The sequence below is a fragment of the Doryrhamphus excisus genome, unplaced genomic scaffold (assembly GCF_037039965.1).
Source record: "Doryrhamphus excisus strain RoL-2023G ecotype Guam unplaced genomic scaffold, RoL_Dexc_Guam_v1.1 HiC_scaffold_24, whole genome shotgun sequence".
In the NCBI taxonomy this organism is placed as follows: Eukaryota; Metazoa; Chordata; class Actinopteri; order Syngnathiformes; family Syngnathidae; genus Doryrhamphus; species Doryrhamphus excisus.
The window spans coordinates 7,090,001-7,095,000 of NW_027621862.1; the positions used below are offsets into that span (position 1 = coordinate 7,090,001).

The 5,000-nt window shown below is 51.7% G+C and overlaps 13 non-coding genes and 9 pseudogenes across 13 annotated transcripts; all 22 read left to right on the top strand.

Moving 5' to 3' along the window:
- The first annotated feature begins 111 nt into the window (after positions 1-111).
- On the top strand, positions 112-230 carry LOC144896931 (5S ribosomal RNA). The gene has a single exon (XR_013626513.1). It is a non-coding gene; the product is annotated as a 5S ribosomal RNA (ribosomal RNA).
- A 112-nt stretch (positions 231-342) lies between these two features.
- Positions 343-461, top strand: LOC144895638 (5S ribosomal RNA). Its single transcript, XR_013626142.1, has one exon. It is a non-coding gene; the product is annotated as a 5S ribosomal RNA (ribosomal RNA).
- A 112-nt stretch (positions 462-573) lies between these two features.
- LOC144896717 (5S ribosomal RNA) lies at positions 574-682 on the top strand (annotated as a pseudogene).
- A 112-nt stretch (positions 683-794) lies between these two features.
- LOC144895703 (5S ribosomal RNA) lies at positions 795-913 on the top strand. Its single transcript, XR_013626210.1, has one exon. It is a non-coding gene; the product is annotated as a 5S ribosomal RNA (ribosomal RNA).
- Positions 914-1,025: 112 nt separating this feature from the next.
- Positions 1,026-1,134, top strand: LOC144896511 (5S ribosomal RNA; annotated as a pseudogene).
- A 112-nt stretch (positions 1,135-1,246) lies between these two features.
- Positions 1,247-1,365, top strand: LOC144897269 (5S ribosomal RNA). Its single transcript, XR_013626839.1, has one exon. It is a non-coding gene; the product is annotated as a 5S ribosomal RNA (ribosomal RNA).
- A 112-nt stretch (positions 1,366-1,477) lies between these two features.
- On the top strand, positions 1,478-1,586 carry LOC144896644 (5S ribosomal RNA; annotated as a pseudogene).
- A 112-nt stretch (positions 1,587-1,698) lies between these two features.
- LOC144897282 (5S ribosomal RNA) lies at positions 1,699-1,817 on the top strand. Its single transcript, XR_013626852.1, has one exon. It is a non-coding gene; the product is annotated as a 5S ribosomal RNA (ribosomal RNA).
- Positions 1,818-1,929: 112 nt separating this feature from the next.
- On the top strand, positions 1,930-2,038 carry LOC144896383 (5S ribosomal RNA; annotated as a pseudogene).
- A 112-nt stretch (positions 2,039-2,150) lies between these two features.
- On the top strand, positions 2,151-2,269 carry LOC144895583 (5S ribosomal RNA). The gene has a single exon (XR_013626086.1). It is a non-coding gene; the product is annotated as a 5S ribosomal RNA (ribosomal RNA).
- Positions 2,270-2,381: 112 nt separating this feature from the next.
- Positions 2,382-2,500, top strand: LOC144897228 (5S ribosomal RNA). Its single transcript, XR_013626798.1, has one exon. It is a non-coding gene; the product is annotated as a 5S ribosomal RNA (ribosomal RNA).
- A 112-nt stretch (positions 2,501-2,612) lies between these two features.
- On the top strand, positions 2,613-2,721 carry LOC144896118 (5S ribosomal RNA; annotated as a pseudogene).
- Positions 2,722-2,833: 112 nt separating this feature from the next.
- Positions 2,834-2,952, top strand: LOC144897270 (5S ribosomal RNA). Its single transcript, XR_013626840.1, has one exon. It is a non-coding gene; the product is annotated as a 5S ribosomal RNA (ribosomal RNA).
- A 112-nt stretch (positions 2,953-3,064) lies between these two features.
- Positions 3,065-3,173, top strand: LOC144896349 (5S ribosomal RNA; annotated as a pseudogene).
- A 112-nt stretch (positions 3,174-3,285) lies between these two features.
- LOC144897271 (5S ribosomal RNA) lies at positions 3,286-3,404 on the top strand. Its single transcript, XR_013626841.1, has one exon. It is a non-coding gene; the product is annotated as a 5S ribosomal RNA (ribosomal RNA).
- A 112-nt stretch (positions 3,405-3,516) lies between these two features.
- LOC144896609 (5S ribosomal RNA) lies at positions 3,517-3,625 on the top strand (annotated as a pseudogene).
- A 112-nt stretch (positions 3,626-3,737) lies between these two features.
- On the top strand, positions 3,738-3,846 carry LOC144896308 (5S ribosomal RNA; annotated as a pseudogene).
- A 112-nt stretch (positions 3,847-3,958) lies between these two features.
- Positions 3,959-4,077, top strand: LOC144897305 (5S ribosomal RNA). Its single transcript, XR_013626875.1, has one exon. It is a non-coding gene; the product is annotated as a 5S ribosomal RNA (ribosomal RNA).
- A 112-nt stretch (positions 4,078-4,189) lies between these two features.
- LOC144895607 (5S ribosomal RNA) lies at positions 4,190-4,308 on the top strand. The gene has a single exon (XR_013626111.1). It is a non-coding gene; the product is annotated as a 5S ribosomal RNA (ribosomal RNA).
- Positions 4,309-4,420: 112 nt separating this feature from the next.
- On the top strand, positions 4,421-4,539 carry LOC144897027 (5S ribosomal RNA). Its single transcript, XR_013626596.1, has one exon. It is a non-coding gene; the product is annotated as a 5S ribosomal RNA (ribosomal RNA).
- A 112-nt stretch (positions 4,540-4,651) lies between these two features.
- On the top strand, positions 4,652-4,760 carry LOC144896119 (5S ribosomal RNA; annotated as a pseudogene).
- Positions 4,761-4,872: 112 nt separating this feature from the next.
- On the top strand, positions 4,873-4,991 carry LOC144897306 (5S ribosomal RNA). The gene has a single exon (XR_013626876.1). It is a non-coding gene; the product is annotated as a 5S ribosomal RNA (ribosomal RNA).
- Positions 4,992-5,000: the final 9 nt, after the last annotated feature.

The window sequence follows — 5,000 nt, forward strand, 5'->3', positions numbered from 1 at the left end:
TTTATGGTTTCTGCTCTTGCCTGACAGCAGAGGGCGCTGTTTGACACTTTTTGCTGGAGTCTAGTTTGGCCTGCGTCGCCTTCAAATAGGAGCTTTTCAGTTGACCTGGCAGCTTACGGCCATACTACCCTGAAAACGCCCGATCTCATCCGATCTCGGAAGCTAAACAGGGACGGGCCTGGTGAGTACTTGAATGGGAGACCGCCTGGGAATACCAGGTGCTGTAAGCTTTTAATGGTTTCTGCTCTTGCCTGACAGCAGAGGGCGCTGTTTGACACTTTTTGCTGGAGTCTAGTTTGGCCTGCGTCGCCTTCAAATAGGATCTTTTCAGTTGACCTGGCAGCTTACTGCCATACTACCCTAAAAACGCCCGATCTCGTCTGCTCTCGGAAGCTAAGCAGGGGCGGGCCTGGTTAGTACTTGGATGGGAGACCGCCTGGGAATACCAGGTGCTGTAAGCTTTTTATGGTTTCTGCTCTTGCCTGACAGCAGAGGGCGCTGTTTGACACTTTTTGCTGGAGTCTAGTTTGGCCTGCGTCGCCTTCAAATAGGATCTTTTCAGTTGACCTGGCAGCTTACGGCCATACTACCCTGAAAACGCCCGATCTCGGAAGTTAAGAAGGGGCGGGCCTGGTTAGTACTTGGATGGAAGACCGCCTGGTAATACCAGGTTCTGTAAGCTTTTTATGGTTTCTGCTCTTGCATGACAGCAGAGGGCGCTGTTTGACACTTTTTGCTGGAGTCTAGTTTGGCCTGCGTCGCCTTCAAATAGGATCTTTTCAGTTGACCTGGCAGCTTACGGCCATACTACCCTGAAAATGCCTGATCTCGTCCGATCTCGGAAGCGAAGCAGGGGCGGGCCTGGTTAGTACTTGGATGGGAGACCGCCTGGGACTACCAGGTGCTGTAAGCTTTTTATGGTTTCTGCTCTTGCCTGACAGCAGAGGGCGCTGTTTGACACTTTTTGCTGGAGTCTAGTTTGGCCTGCGTCGCCTTCAAATAGGATCTTTTCAGTTGACCTGGCAGCTTACGGCCATACTACCCTGAAAACGCCCGATCTCGGAAGTTAAGAAGGGGCGGGCCTGGTTAGTACTTGGATGGAAGACCGCCTGGGAATACCAGGTGCTTTAAGCTTTTTATGGTTTCTGCTCTTGCCTGACAGCAGAGGGCGCTGTTTGACACTTTTTGCTGGAGTCTAGTTTGGCCTGCGTCGCCTTCAAATAGGATCTTTTCAGTTGACCTGGCAGCTTACGGCCATACTACCCTGAAAACGCCCGATCTCGTCCGATCTCGGAAGCTAAACAGGGACGGTCCTGGTTAGTACTTGAATGGGAGACCGCCTGGGAATACCAGGTGCTGTAAGCTTTTAATGGTTTCTGCTCTTGCCTGACAGCAGAGGGCGCTGTTTGACACTTTTTGCTGGAGTCTAGTTTGGCCTGCGTCGCCTTCAAATAGGATCTTTTCAGTTGACCTGGCAGCTTACGGCCATACTACCCTGAAAACGCCCGATCTCGGAAGTTAAGAAGGGGCGGGACTGGTTAGTACTTGGATGGGAGACCGCCTGGGAATACCAGGTTCTGTAAGCTTTTTATAGTTTCTGCTCTTCCCTGACAGCAGAGGGCGCTGTTTGACACTTTTTGCTGGAGTCTAGTTTGGCCTGCGTCGCCTTCAAATAGGATCTTTTCAGTTGACCTGGCAGCTTACGGCCATACTACCCTGAAAACGCCCGATCTCGTCCGATCTCGGAAGCTAAACAGGGTCGGGCCTGGTTAGTACTTGAATGGGAGACCGCCTGGGAATAGCAGGTGTTGTAAGCTTTTAATGGTTTCTGCTCTTGCCTGACAGCAGAGGGCGCTGTTTGACACTTTTTGCTGGAGTCTAGTTTGGCCTGCGTCGCCTTCAAATAGGATCTTTTCAGTTGACCTGGCAGCTTACGGCCATACTACCCTGAAAACGCCTGATCTCGGAAGTTAAGAAGGGGCAGGCCTGGTTAGTACTTGGATGGGAGACCGCCTGGGAATACCAGGTGCTGAAAGCTTTTTATGGTTTCTGCTCTTGCTTGACAGCAGAGGGCGCTGTTTGACACTTTTTGCTGGAGTCTAGTTTGGCCTGCGTCACCTTCAAATAGGATCTTTTCAGTTCACCTTGCAGCTTACGGCCATACTACCCTGAAAATGCCTGATCTCGTCAGCTCTCGGAAGCTAAGCAGGGGCGGGCCTGGTTAGTACTTGAATGGGAGACCGCCTGGGAATACCAGGTGCTGTAAGCTTTTTATGGTTTCTGCTCTTGCCTGACAGCAGAGGGCGCTGTTTGACACTTTTTGCTGGAGTCTAGTTTGGCCTGCGTCGCCTTCAAATAGGATCTTTTCACTTGACCTGGCAGCTTACGGCCATACTACCCTGAAAACGCCCGATCTCGTCCGATCTCGGAAGCTAAGCAGGGGCGGGCCTGGTTACTACTTGAATGGGAGACCGCCTGGGAATACCAGGTGCTGTAAGCTTTTAATGGTTTCTGCTCTTGCCTGACAGCAGAGGGCGCTGTTTGACACTTTTTGCTGGAGTCTAGTTTGGCCTGCGTCGCCTTCAAATAGGATCTTTTCAGTTGACCTGGCAGCTTACGGCCATACTACCCTGAAAACGCCCGATCTCGGAAGTTAAGAAGGGGCGGGCCTGGTTAGTACTTGGATGGAAGACCGCCTGGGAATACCAGGTGCTGTAAGCTTTTTATGGTTTCTGCTCTTGCCTGACAGCAGAGGGCGCTGTTTGACACTTTTTGCTGGAGTCTAGTTTGGCCTGCGTCGCCTTCAAATAGGATCTTTTCAGTTGACCTGGCAGCTTACGGCCATACTACCCTGAAAACGCCCGATCTCGTCCGATCTCGGAAGCTAAACAGGGACGGTCCTGGTTAGTACTTGAATGGGAGACCGCCTGGGAATACCAGGTGCTGTAAGCTTTTAATGGTTTCTGCTATTGCCTGACAGCAGAGGGCGCTGTTTGACACTTTTTGCTGGAGTCTAGTTTGGCCTGCGTCGCCTTCAAATAGGATCTTTTCAGTTGACCTGGCAGCTTACGGCCATACTACCCTGAAAACGCCCGATCTCGGAAGTTAAGAAGGGGCGGGCCTGGTTAGTACTTGGATGGAAGACCGCCTGTGAATACCAGGTGCTGTAAGCTTTTTATGGTTTCTGCTCTTGCCTGACAGCAGAGGGCGCTGTTTGACACTTTTTGCTGGAGTCTAGTTTGGCCTGCGTCGCCTTCAAATAGGATCTTTTCAGTTGACCTGGCAGCTTACGGCCATACTACCCTGAAAACGCCCGATCTCGTCCGATCTCGGAAGCTAAACAGGGACGGTCCTGGTTAGTACTTGAATGGGAGACCGCCTGGGAATACCAGGTGCTGTAAGCTTTTAATGGTTTCTGCTCTTGCCTGACAGCAGAGGGCGCTGTTTGACACTTTTTGCTGGAGTCTAGTTTGGCCTGCGTCGCCTTCAAATAGGATCTTTTCAGTTGACCTGGCAGCTTACGGCCATACTACCCTGAAAATGTCCGATCTCGGAAGCAATGCAGGGGCGGGCCTGGTTAGTACTTGGATGGGAGACCGCCTGGGAATACCAGGTGCTGTAAGCTTTTTATGGTTTCTGCTCTTGCCTGACAGCAGAGGGCGCTGTTTGACACTTTTTGCTGGAGTCTAGTTTGGCCTGCGTCGCCTTCAAATAGGAGCTTTTCAGTTGACCTGGCAGCTTACGGCCATACTACCCTGAAAACGCCCGATCTCGGAAGTTAAGAAGGGGCGGGCCTGGTTAGTACTTGGATGGGAGACCGCCTGGGAATACCAGGTTCTGTAAGCTTTTTATGGTTTCTGCTCTTCCCTGACAGCAGAGGGCGCTGTTTGACACTTTTTGCTGGAGTCTAGTTTGGCCTGCGTCGCCTTCAAATAGGATCTTTTCAGTTGACCTGGCATCTTGCGGCCATACTACCCTGAAAACGCCCGATCTCGTCCGATCTCGGAAGCTAAACAGGGACGGGCCTGGTTAGTACTTGAATGGGAGACCGCCTGGGAATACCAGGTGCTGTAAGCTTTGAATGGTTTCTGCTCTTGCCTGACAGCAGAGGGCGCTGTTTGACACTTTTTGCTGGAGTCTAGTTTGGCCTGCGTCGCGTTCAAATAGGATCTTTTCAGTTGACCTGGCAGCTTACGGCCATACTACCCTGAAAACGCCTGATCTCGTCCGATCTCGGAAGCTAAGCAGGGGCGGGCCTGGTTAGTACTTGAATGGGAGACCGCCTGGGAATAGCAGGTGCTGTAAACTTTTTATGGTTTCTGCTCTTGCCTGACAGCAGAGGGCGCTGTTTGACACTTTTTGCTGGAGTCTAGTTTGGCCTGCGTCGCCTTCAAATAGGATCTTTTCAGTTGACCTGGCAGCTTACGGCCATACTACCCTGAAAACGCCCGATCTCGTCCGATCTTGGAAGCTAAGCAGGGGCAGGCCTGGTTAGTACTTGAATGGGAGACCGCCTGGGAATACCAGGTGCTGTAAGCTTTTTATGGTTTCTGCTCTTGCCTGACAGCAGAGGGCGCTGTTTGACACTTTTTGCTGGAGTCTAGTTTGGCCTGCGTCGCGTTCAAATAGGATCTTTTCAGTTGACCTGGCAGCTTACGGCCATACTACCCTGAAAACGCCCGATCTCGGAAGTTAAGAAGGGGCGGGCCTGGTTAGTACTTGGATGGAAGACCGCCTGGGAATACCAGGTGCTGTAAGCTTTTTATGGTTTCTGCTCTTGCCTGACAGCAGAGGGCGCTGTTTGACACTTTTTGCTGGAGTCTAGTTTGGCCTGCGTCGCCTTCAAATAGGATCTTTTCAGTTGACCTGGCATCTTGCGGCCATACTACCCTGAAAACGCCCGATCTCGTCCGATCTCGGAAGCTAAACAGGGACGGGCCTGGTTAGTACTTGAATGGGAGACCGCCTGGGAATACCAGGTGCTGTAAGCTTTGAATGGT